Here is a 13,008-nt window from a genome sequence, read left to right on the forward strand (position 1 = left end):
ATTAGTTAGCATATAATACAACGATTTCAGATTCCTTAGTGCCCCTTACCCATTTAGCCCATCCCCCCCCACACCCCCTCCAGTAACTCTCTGTTCTCCATATTTATGAGTCTTATGTTTGTCGCTCTCCCTGTTTTTATATTATTTTTGCTTCCCTTGCCTTATGTTCATCTGTTTTGTCTCTTAAAGTCCTCATATGAGTGAACTCATATGATGTTTGTCTTTCTCTAATTTCACTTAGCATAATACCCTCCAGTTCCATCCACAGAGTTGCAAATGGCAAGATTTCATTCTTTTTGATTGCCGAGTAATACTCATTGTATATATATACACCACTTCTTCTTTATCCATTCATCTCGATGGACATTGGGCTCTTTTCATACTTTGGCTACTGTTGATAGTGCTGCTGTAAACATGGGGGTGCATGTGTCCCTTAGAAACAGCACACCTGTATCCCGTGGATAAATGCCTAGTAGTGCAATTGCTGGGTCGTAGGGTAGTTCTATTTTTAGTTTTTTGAGGAACCTCCATACTGTTTTCCAGAGTGGCTGCACCAGCTTGCATTCCCAAGGAGGCTTATGTTTTTAGAAAGGCACTAATTACAAGTCCTTCCTGGGCCCTTGGCCAGAAGGCTTATGGAGAAAATCAAATAAATGAATATTCTCTGCTACTTCTCTGAATTCCTCTGAAGTCAGGACATCTGTTGATGCCTTTCTTATATTTAGTAAGTGATCAAAAGTGATTCGTGTGCTTCAGTCCATAATCACCTGACCACACAACTCTTGAGGGGGAAAACGTCCCAGGAATCTGACTTCAGTTTCCACTTCTCACCTAAAACTCATCTCTCAAAAATATCACAGAACCATGTGCCAGATCGACCAACCCTTTCTTGGTTGCATACTTTTTGACATAGATCAGCTAGTTTGGTGAGAGAATGAAGCTGTATACAATGAATTAACTTCTTTGCTGTGGTTTTTTTTTTTTTTTTTATTCTCAACCTAGGTATATTTTATTAAGCCATCTTTTTTTTTTTTTCTTATGCATTCTCAAGACTGGCCTTTTCTATGCATGTATGTTTCATCTTATTTATTTATTTATTTATTTATTTTATTTTTTATTTTTTTTTTAAGAAAAAAAATTTTTTTTTCAACGTTTATTTATTTTTGGGACAGAGAGAGACAGAGCATGAACGGGCGAGGGGCAGAGAGAGAGGGAGACACAGAATCGGAAACAGGCTCCAGGCTCCGAGCCATCAGCCCAGAGCCCGACGCGGGGCTCGAACTCACGGACCGCGAGATCGTGACCTGGCTGAAGTCGGACGCTTAACCGACTGCGCCACCCAGGCGCCCCTTTATTTTTTATTTTTTAAAATTTATATCCAAATTGGTTAACACATAGTGCAACAATGATTTCAGGAGGAGATTCCATAATGCCCCTTGCCCATTTAGCCCATCCCCCCTCCCACAACCCCTCCAGGAACCCTCAGTTTGTTCTCCATATTTAAGAGTCTCTTATGTTTTGTCCCCCTCCCTGTTTTTATATTATTTTTGCTCCCCTTGCCTTATGTGCATCTGGTTTGTCTCTTAAAATCCTCAGATGAGTGAAGTCATATGATGTTTGTCTTTCTCTAATTTCGCTTAGCATAATACCCTCCAGTTCCATCCACAGAGTCGGAAATGGCAAGATTTCATTCTTTTTTGATTGCCGAGTAATACTCTATTGTATATATATATATATATATATATATATATACCACATCTTCTTTATCCATTCATCCATCGATGGACATGTGGGCTCTTTCCACACTTTGGCTGTTGTTGATAGTGCTGCTATAAACACGGGGGTGCATGTGTCCTTTCGAAACAGCACACTGGTTCCCGTGGATAAATGCCTAGTAGTGCAACTGCTGGGTACTAGTTATGTACCATTTTGGGGCAGAATTGAGAAAACAGTAACTCAGATAACTTCCGGTGTTGTGCGGCTCAGAGGAGGAACCCTCGTTGAGAAAGACACTCACAAGCATGTGTTGGATTTCAGGGTTGCTTCAGCTTGAAGAATTCTGGCTAACTCAGCATGAGGCCACTGAGCTCCTGAATAGGCTGCTCCATATTTAGACACTTACTATGGTGGCTTGTTTACTTGTTTCTTATGTTTTATTCACTTGTATCATTTTAGCTTTTGGTCCCTTTAATCATTCAGTCTTCGATTTGAAGTGATTTGGCACAATTCAATTGTTCGTAATGTGCTTTGTCTTTTCTTACTATTTTATACCTCTTTTTTTTTTTTCATTTAAAGTGCTCGTTCTCAATGATTGTTTTTTTTTTAATTTTTTGTTTTAACATTGATTTATTATTGAGAGACAGAGAGACAGAGCATGAGCAGGGGAGGGGCAGAGAGAGGAGGAGACACAGAATCCGAAGCAGGCTCCAGGCTGTCGGCACAGAGCCCGACACGGGGCCTGAACTCACAAGCCGTGAGATCATGACCTGAGCTGAAGTCAGACGCTCAACCGACTGAGCCACCCAGGCGCCCCCCAATGATTTTTTTTGTTACTCTTTATCACTTTCAGTTTTATGGTTGCCCTCTTTTTATCTCATATTTTATTACAGTTTCAATTTTCTGTTTATTTTTATTTTTCTCTATCTCTTTAATAATTGCTTAAAAATTTTTTTTTAATGTTTATTTATTTTTGAGAGAGAGAGACAGAGACAGAGTGTGAGTGGGGGGAAGAGCAGACACAGAGGGAGACACAGAACCCAAAGCAGGCTCCAGGCTCTGAGCTGTCACCACAGAGCCCGACACCGGGCTTGACCCCATGAACTGTGAGATCATGACCTGAGCTGAAGTCGGATGCTTAACTGACTGAGCCACCCAGGTGCTCCATCTTTATTAACTGCTTTTTAAAAAATAATTTCTTTTCTGTTAGTTACTAATTGGGAGTCATAAGCACACCCCTAGGGTGAGCCATGCTATATGTGATCCATACCAGAAGCTAAGGAGAACAGAGGATTCTTCCTTCTAGGTCACCTTTCTAGGTCCCTTTAAGGATACCACATTCCCTTCCTGTTTCAAAAAGTTGTAACCTGATTGATATGGGAGACCCAGCATCCAGAAGATCCCCCAAGATCAAGTGCAATGGCTGCTGACATTTCCATCCCCCAGAGTACATGTCCCTATAATCAATCCTCTGTGCTTAAGTGAGGTGGGACCCAAGCATAGGCTGGATTTCACTTTCAAGTTTAGGTTATGTTATCTGACAAAGGTGAAGGGATTCTGCCTATGTATTTAAGGTTCCGGATCAGCTGATGACTTTGAGTTCATCAAAAGGGAGATTATTCTGGATGGGCATGACCTAATTAAGTGAGCCCCCCACCCCCCACCCCGCCTTTTTTTAGTTTATTTATTTATTTTGAGACCAGGTGTGCATGTGGGGGAAGGGGAGAGAGAGAGAGAATCCCAAGCAGACCCCCGTCAGCAGGGAGCCTGCTGGGCGGCTCAAACCCATAAACCTTGAGATCACGCCCTGAGCCGAGGTTGGGCGTTTGACCGAGACACCCAGGTGCCCTTAAGCGAGCCATTAAAAGATACAGGGCCTGTCCTAGAGTCAGAGATTGGATGTATGAAACTGATTCCACTGCCGGCCTTGAGGAGGTCGGCTGCTCTGTTTCTTGTTTGTTTCTTGTGGCCATAACTTTTCTTTTTTCACTTTTTTAGTGACATCTGATGTTCACTGAAATTTTACAGTGTGCCAGCATCAGTCCAAGTTTTTTTTCACTGACCTATATATGAGTATAGTTGACACACGATGTCACATTGGTTCCAGCTGTACGACATCGTGGTTCCCCAACTGCACGCGTTACACTGGGCTCATCACGAGTGCAGCTACCATCTGTCACCATACAAGGCTAGTGCAGTGTCATTCCCTGTGCTGGACCTTTCAGCCCAGTGGGCTTACTCATTCTATAACTGGAAGCCTGTACCTCCCCACTCCCCTCCTCCCATGTTGCCCATCTCCCCTACTCCCCTCTGCAACCACCAGTTTGCTCTGTGCGCTCACGGGGTAGGCTACTATGTTCAAGTGGCCTGTGAAGGCCACACGGCAAAGGGCCTGAGACCTAGCTGCTGACAGGAGTCCCCCGCTAACACCTAGCAAGGACACGGGGACGCCAGTCCTACAAGTGCAAGGAAGTGGACTCGGCCAACAACCCAAGTGAACTTGGAAATGGGCCTTTCTGCCGGCGAGCCTCCACATGAAAACAAACCAGCTGACCCTTTGATTTCTGTGTTGTGGCCCCATGAGCAGAGGATCTAAAACATGCCAGACTCCTGACCCGTGGAAGCTGTACCATAGCAACTGTGTGTTGTCTTAAGCCACTAGGCGTGTGGTCATTTGTTCCACGTGGGTAAAACCTAATGTGTCACGTGATATCACACTGATAACCTTCCCCAACTGCTGAGATGGAGCAGTTTGTTCCCATCGTAACGTCAAGGTTCTCGCTGAGGAGGTACAGCCTATCATCTCTATCCTCCTCTAAACCCTGTGGACACTGAGCAAACTCTCTGCACTCACCACCACCTATCAGGAAGGGGAGCTACAGTCGCTTAAGCGCCTGACTCTGGCTCAGGTCGTGATCTCGCGATTTGTGAGTTCGAGCCCACTGTCGGGCTCCGTGCTGAGAGCTCAGAGCCTGGAACCTGCTTTGGAATCTCTGTCTCCCCCTCTCTCTCTGCCCCTCCCTCACTCACCCTCTGTCACTCTCTCAAAAATAAATAAAACATTTTTAAAAAAGGGGGGGGGAGCTACGTGCCAAGTTCCATTTGCAGAAGGATTTTTAACATAAAAATGGTTAAGGTTAACAAATAAAAGTATGGTGTCTTCAGCCTTCCAACAAGACTCCTTGGAAGGAAGGAAGGTAGAAGAACCCCTACTTTGTGTCACAATTATATCTTCCAAAAATGGGTCAAACAACATTGCCCATCCCATGTGATCTCATAAAGTGGCTTTGACACTCCTCCCGTTGAGAAGTGAGTCTACGCCCCCTTCCTTTGACACTGGGCAGACGTAGGACAGTAGTAACACGGTGACTTCCAAGCTAAGTCACCAGAACATTCATCCTGGAAGTTTTCAGCCACCATGGAAGCAGTCTGATTACCCTGAGGCCACCTGACATCAGCCCAAGCAGGAGACCACATGGAAAGGCACTGTGACTACATGAAGAGAGTGAGGTGCTTCACCAGCCCCAAACTCTTCAGATCCCCTACTTTTCCGGCTCTAGCCAGTTGACTACAACCATAGGAAAGATCCCAAGCCACAAATGCCCAACAACTGGGAAAAATAAGCCCACTGACCCAATCAAAGGAGGGAGGCAGAGACTCAGAGCACATTGAAGCGAGGCTTTAATTGATGTTTTTGCAAGAGCGGGTGTCTGATGGACAGACACACTCGGAGAAGTTACAGCAGACAATTTATCTCCTAGTGTGCAAATCTCTCCCCGGCTCCTCATTGGCTAAGTGCTACAGAGGCAAGTCCCTCCCTGGTTTCTCATTGGCTTAGTACTACAGAGGTTACAGCCTTATCGGGAAGTCGCCTATGCCCATAAGGCAAAAAGGGAGTCTGATGGGAACAAACATACATTCCCTGAGGTGACGCAGAAACTTTCAGTCCCTCCTCCCTTTCTTCTACGACACAAGCTCATTGCAAAGCCCACGAAAATAAGCCCGCGTAAAGGAGAGGGGAAGAAGAATAACCAGGAAGTGAAGTGTCTAAAGGTTTGGGATTCCACTGTCGGGGTGGGGGGTTTGTACATATTTCCAGCAGGTTGTAAATGTACTGTTAGCTGGACAGTACCGCTTTTCTTTAGTATTTCTGAAAATGAATCATTTCCCTTACTTCTCACACCAACCCCTTGCAAATTCCTGACCCACAGAAACAGCGAGAGAGAGAGCGAAGCTATGGCTGATGCTTTACGTCATTAAATTTCAGGGTGATTTGTTACTTTGTTAGGCAGCAACAGATAACCGGGACATTTTAGTTTCAAGTCCTTCCTTAGGTCAATCTGCCCCCTGCACAGTTCTGAGTCTTGACTGGCCTCCCTTCTACTCTTACCTACCCTGCCCCCATAACCCTGGGCAGAATTATGAAAGGTCCCCTTGGTGTGTCAGTTGCCTCCATCCCCTTCCTTTGTCTTGAGATTGAGGAGAATTTGCCTAAAATTGGGATTATCCTCTAGTCTTGAGTCACCTGTGTTTTTGCTGGATTAACCAAGACACAAGAAGACCACATTTAAAAGTTATGCTCGCCATGGGGCACAGAAGGCATAAAAACAGGACACTGACCTCAAGGAATTTACAATCTATTTAGTGTTTTTTAAAAGTCAAACAGGAGCGCCTGGGTGGCTCAGTCGGTTGAGCGTCCGACTTGGGCTTGAGTCATGATCTCATGGTCTGTGGGTTAGAGCCCCACGTCAGGCTCTGTGCTGACAGCTCGGAGTCTGGAACCTGCTTCGGATTCTGTATCTCCCTCTCTCTCTGCCCCTCCCCCGCTCATGCTCTGTCTCTCTCTCTCTCTCTCTCTCTCTCTCTCTCTCTCTGCCAAAAATAAATAAACATTAAAAACAACGATGCAGTCTCTGTTGAGAAAACCTCCGGGGCACTATGTTGCTCAAAGTAGAATGATCATTTCATTTGTTACCCAAATCTAACAGTTTTGAAAGTGAAAGGGAACACTATTGCTAATCACCTTGGGAAACCAGGCATAAACTGGCACTATCCTGGGCAAACCAGAACATGTGGTCCTCAGAGCCACAGGAACGTACTTCGGGAGAGCCATGAGAGCTCTTACTCATTGTCAAACGATAACTTTGGTTGAACCCAACCTCTTCTCCCACTCTGCACCTGTTCCCAGCAGCTGAACATGGCTGGGAACCATACACAGCTATGCTGACTGCTCAGCTCTGAACCCATGCCCATTTATCACACGTGACTCTTGGTGCTCCATAGCAAACATGCCATGTTTCCCGCTCTCCTGGACAACGCTTTCACCTCTCTCTCTCCTTCCTCCCAAACTCCAACGCGTCCTCCTTCATCCTCGCTTCCACCTCTCCGCTCCTGTGCCCATACGCTCTGCCTCCTCCGTGCTGTGTGGATACGCTGTCTGTGCTCCAGGATGAGGAAAACCCCTCTGCTCATACACTAGGTCTCATCTACTCTCACCCACTCAGGATTCTGCGCCCACAGTTCTCCTCTGTCTCTCCTGTTTCATCAGTGTTTCCCTTAGGAGGAACATGCCGCTATATATCCTGTTTTGATGTTTTTAAGGTTTACTTATTTATTTTTGAGAGAGAGAGAGAGCGAGCAGGGGAGGGGCAGAGAGAGGGAGGGAGGGAGAATCTCAGGCAAGCTCCATGCTGTCAGGCTGTCAGCATGGGGTCCGATTCAGGGCTCGATCTCACAAACCGTGAGATGAAATCAAGAGTCCCGTGTTTAACCAACTGAGCCACCCAGGTGCCACTCTCTCCCGTCTTTAAAAAACCCTCTCTTGCCTTTCTGGCAGTGATGTCCTGCCCCCAAGAACATACCCCTCACAAAGGACCTCCTGCGCCCATCCCCAGAAGAGGAGAAGAAGAAGCACAAGAAGTGCCTGGTCCAGAGCCCCAACTCCTCCTTCATGGACATGAAGTACGCAGCGTGCTACAAAATCACCACTGTCTTCAGCCACGCACAAACGGTGGTTTTGTGTGTGGGCTGCTCCACCGTCCTGTGCCAACTGAAAGGAGGAAGAGCAAGGCTTACACAAGGATGCTCCTTCAGACAGGAGCGGCAATAAAAGTACCCTAAATCCACATGAGTGGGAAACTATCCCAATAAACTGATTTTGGACACAAAATAAATAATAATAATAATAATAATAATAATAATTAATAATAATAAAGTCAAAACCCTCTCTTGATTCCATTTTCCCCTCCAGTTATGACCCCAACTCATTCCCTCCCTTCACACAAGATTATTTGAAAGAATACTCAGTCTCCGATTTATCTCCTTTCGTACGACCTTCAGTCCACCCCCGTGAGGGTTTTGCCTCCACCACTCCACCAAAACCGTTCTGGCCATGTAGCAAATGAGCTCCACATGCCACATCAGGGGACGGTTCTCATCCTGTCAGCAGCATCTGACAAAGAGCATCTTCTAAGACTTCCTCGAAAGACGTTTTCCCTTGGCTCATAGGGCACTACGCTTACCTGGCCTGATTCCCGCCTTTCTGGCCACTCTTTCATAGTCTTCTTTGCTACACCCCCATCCTAAACGTTGGGGTGCTCTGAGATACTCAGTTTTCTATCCGTATTCACTCCTTTGGGGATTTTATTCAGCCTCACAGCTTTCAGTCCTATCTTTCTCTGGTGATTCTTCAACTCGTACCTCTAACCTTGATTACCCAATCGTCCGTCCAACATCTCCACCTGGATGTCTAACAGGCATTTCAAATTTAACGTGTCCAAAATTGAATGCCTGTGTTCGCCTTAATGCTGCCCCTTCTTCGGTCTTACCAAACATAGATAGATGGCAACTCCATTCTTCCAGCTACACGAACAAAAAACTTTAGTGTTGGGGCGCCTGGGTGGCGCAGTCGGTTAAGCGTCCGACTTCAGCCAGGTCACGATCTCGCGGTCCGTGAGTTCGAGCCCCACGTCGGGCTCTGGGCTGATGGCTCAGAGCCTGGAGCTGGTTTCTGATTCTGTGTCTCCCTCTCTCTCTGCCCCTCCCCCATTCATGCTCTGTCTCTCTCTGTCCCAAAATAAATAAAAAACATTGAAAAAAAAAACAAAAAAAACCTTTAGTGTTATCTTTGACTCCTCTTCCTCTTATGCCCCACAGCCAACCCACGAGCAAGTCCGGAGTATTCTACCTTCCAAATGTTTCCAGATTCAGACCACCATCATCTCTCACCTCCTAACCATCGCCTCTTGCCACTATCTCTCACCTCCCAACTTACCTTCCTGCTCCTGCTCTTGCTTCCCTCTCGTCTTGTCTATTCTCATCCGTCAAATCCTAAGTCAGATCATGTCACTTCTCTCCTCAAAAGTCGTATTTCACTCCGGGTGAAGAGGAAAGCATTCCCCTTCCCTGTCACCTCTTTGACCTCTTCTCTTCCTTTCCCTCTCGTTCACTCCGCTGTAGCTCGTTGAGCCCTGCTGTCCTTCCAACACACCAGGCCTGTGTTTTTGTTCATGCTCTTTCGCCCACATAGGACGACCTTCCCCCAGATATCCTTATGGCTACCTCCCTCATTTCCTTCGAGGGTTAATCCAAAGGTCATTTTCTTTCTTTTTTTTTTTTTTTTTTTTTAAATTTTTTTTTTCAACGTTTATTTATTTTTGCGACAGAGAGAGACAGAGCATGAACAGGGGAGGGGCAGAGAGAGAGGGAGACACAGAATCGGAAACAGGCTCCAGGCTCTGAGCCATCAGCCCAGAGGCCGACGCGGGGCTCGAACTCACGGACCGCGAGATCGTGACCTGGCTGAAGTCGGACGCTTAACCGACTGCGCCACCCAGGCGCCCCAAAGGTCATTTTCTTAATGAAGACTTCCTTGGTCACTATCAGAGTCAGCATCCAAAATGTCCCCTAATGATTGTCTCTTGATCCCCATACTCCTATGTTTTCCCGTCATCCCTTCCCATATCGTACTAGAGCTCGTTTGTGTGGCAGCAGAAGGGATGATATGCCACTTCTGAGGTTAGGTTATAAAAGCCTGCAACTTGCACCTTGGGCATGCCATCTCTTTTTCTCGAGTCATTCTCTCTAGGTAAAGCGAGCTGCCATGTCATGAGCAGTCCTACGGAGACAGGCGAGGAACTGAGGTCTCTTGCCAAGAGCCGTGTAGGTTGAGCACGGAAACTGATAGCCCATGCCTTGACTGTGATTTCATGAAAGACCCTGAGCCAGAATCACTGCTTAAGCTCCTCTTGTCCTTCTTACCCTCAGAAGCTGTGTGAGACAGTAAATGTTTATTGTCTTTGGCTGTAGAGTTTGGAGATAATTTGTTATACAGCAATAAATGATATTGACAACATGTCCAAACCCAGCCCCTGAGATATTATATCGACTTTCCTGTTTTATTTTTTTTTCTTCTTAGCATTGATTACTATCTAGGATCTCTCTCTCTTTTTTATTTTTTTTTTAATTTTTTTTTCAACGTTTATTTATTTTTGGGACAGAGAGAGACAGAGCATGAACAGGGGAGGGGCAGAGAGAGGGAGACATAGAATCGGAAACAGGCTCCAGGCTCTGAGCCATCAGCCCAGAGCCTGACGCGGGGCTCGAACTCACGGACCGCGAGATCGTGACCTGGCTGAAGTCGGACGCTTAACCGACTGCGCCACCCAGGCGCCCCACTCTCTCTCTTTTTTAATGTTTTTATTTATTTTTTCAGAGAGAGGGTGCAAGTGGGGAAGGGGCAGAGGGAGAGGGGGACAGAGGACGCAGAAGTGGGCTCTGTGCTGACAGGCTGACAGTAGCTAGCCTGACATGGGGCTTGAACTCACAAACCATGAAATCATGACCTGAGCTGAAGTCGGACACTCAACCAACTGAGCCATCCAGGTGCCCCAGCATCCATTATTATCTAACATATGATATATATTTTTTTATTTACCTTGTGTTCGTCCCTCTCTTCAGCTAGGATGTAAACCGGCAGGGATTTTTGCCCCTTCTGTTCACTGCCAAACTCCAGCGCCTACAACAAAGTCTGGCACGTAGTAGGCACCCAACAAATTTTTGTCAAACGAATGCATAAAAGAATGAATGGATGGGGCGCCTGGGTGGCGCAGTCGGTTAAGCGTCCGACTTCAGCCAGGTCACGATCTCGCGGTCCGTGAGTTCGAGCCCTGCGTCGGGCTCTGGGCTGATGGCTCAGAGCCTGGAGCCTGTTTCCGATTCTGTGTCTCCCTCTCTCTCTGCCCCTCCCCCGTTCATGCTCTGTCTCTCTCTGTCCCAAAAGTAAACGTTGGAAAAAAAAAAAAATTTAAAAGAATGAATGGATCTGACATCAGCTTTTAGTCTTAAATTCTCCTACATAAATTCAGTTATAATCCTAATCATTTACCCACAGTTTTCCCAGTATTATTTTTAGTACCCAAACCTGTATGGCCAGTTGTGCCGTAACACAACACATGCTACTAAAAATAACCACACTATACAAATGCCGTGCAATGAAAACCAGGGGCTTAAGGGAAAAGTGAGGTTAGAAGGCACAATACCCAAACACTCTGTTAGTAACAACAATGAAAGACAGGGGCCTGATAAAATGGTAGTACAGTTTATACATGTTAAATAGTTGAGAAATACGTAAACGCCACAATAAATATAGCATTATACCTCAACGCAGATTTGAATTTTGCATATGGAAGTGGATGTTGGAAGGGGCACAAACTTCTGGGTTACTGTGAAGTGTTAAAGGGGGGTTATCTGAGATTGGAAAGAAAATGATAACACCAGATACCAAAGGGTATGGTTTGTAACACCGTGAACTTAGGTGGGGGCAGACATTTGAGGTGTGTGCTTGTCTACATTTTATGTATTCCCACCCTGCTTGGTTCAGCTGGGTGCGTTTTTCTCTGCCTAATGTTTTCCAGGGCAAAATCAAGCATAAGCAAATGCAAGAATCACATCATGTTCAAATTGCTCCCTAATATATGAATCAGATTGGAACAAATTCATGTTTTCAAAACAAGCCTGACAGCAGAACCGACTGTATCTTTGTTTATAACATTGTCTAAGGTCATTCTTTCTCCTTTTTGCCTGGCCGATTCTGCCTTCACTTCAAGGTTTATTTTCCCTTGCCTCTGTTATTACCTGTATTGACTTTATCATCTTTGAACATTCTCAGGCTTCCTTCTCAATTCTATCTTATTGCTATCTTGATATCTTATCAGTTCACTCTACACTTGATTGTGTCTCTCTCTCCAGCTAGCTATAAACTACTTGAGGGCAGGGGTAGCCTCCAACTCACTGTGTCCGTTTGCTCATCTTCCAGTACTCATCCTAGGACTGCGTCTTGCATACAATGGACGTTGGAAAACTCTGTTGGTTTGATCTCAAGGCAGGACTACATGAGGCCTTTTCCATCTCATAGCTTGATACCTACTGAAAGCAGTACAGTCACTTCCGGAGAAAACTCAAACCAAGATTGAGTATGAGAAACCAAAGCCTAAGATCAAAGATGAATGTGTTAAGTCGGTACCGAATCCCATGAAAGGGGCAGTGTTCAATGACTACCGCTTGGCTGGTTTGATCAGGGATTTAATCCTAGAATGCCTGAGTCTTCAACAGAATTTTGAAGAAAAGAAAGGTAATTTTGACTCCGAATTTAAAATGTCTTACCTAGAAGGAAAGGAGTCCTTGATACTGGATACCTAAATTAATACCTCCCGAAAAATGAAGGATGGGTTGAGATTACATTTCTCTCCAAAGACAGCAGGCAAGGCCCCAGAATGGGTGATGAGGGTGATCTAAGTATCAAAGATTAAGCCTTGGGGAAGGGAGTGGGGTGACTTTGGTGCTTCACTGACGGGGCACAGACTTAAGAAGCAAAAATGGGTCAGGCCACATCATTGCTCATTCTAGAGGCATCATTCAGATGGCAGTTTCTGGGAACGTTCTTTCTTTTCTTTTCTTTTTTAGTTTATTCAAGTAGTCTCTACATCCAATGTGTGGTTCGAACTCACAACTCTGAGATCAAGAGTCCACATGCTTTTCTGACGGAGGCAGCCAGGCACCCCTCTGCGAACTTTCTCTATGCCAACTGGAAATGAGTCTTTCAAAGGGAGACTGACAATCCACCTGCATCCAAGTATGCCTCAGGATAGGGGAGGATATGAGGACATGGAGTGGTACAGATAGTGCATAATGCTAGAACTCATTCTAGGGGTCCAAGTAGGGTATATGGCCCAAACAATCAAAACCCTGCATTATTAACTCAAAATTAAGATCTCAAGCTTACAGTTATTTATA

At 45.5% G+C, this 13,008-nt stretch overlaps 1 protein-coding gene and 1 pseudogene across 5 annotated transcripts in view; one reads left to right on the forward strand and one right to left on the reverse strand.

Moving 5' to 3' along the window:
- SNRPE (small nuclear ribonucleoprotein polypeptide E) overlaps nt 1-13,008 on the reverse strand; it is a 141,780-nt gene that overhangs the window by 16,370 nt on the left and 112,402 nt on the right. The window lies entirely within an intron of this gene.
- Nucleotides 7,584-7,926, forward strand: LOC147572522 (small ribosomal subunit protein eS27-like pseudogene; annotated as a pseudogene).

The sequence above is a fragment of the Puma concolor genome, chromosome E4 (genome assembly GCF_028749965.1).
Source record: "Puma concolor isolate L17-30 chromosome E4, mPumCon1.1.hap2, whole genome shotgun sequence".
In the NCBI taxonomy this organism is placed as follows: domain Eukaryota; kingdom Metazoa; phylum Chordata; class Mammalia; order Carnivora; family Felidae; genus Puma; species Puma concolor.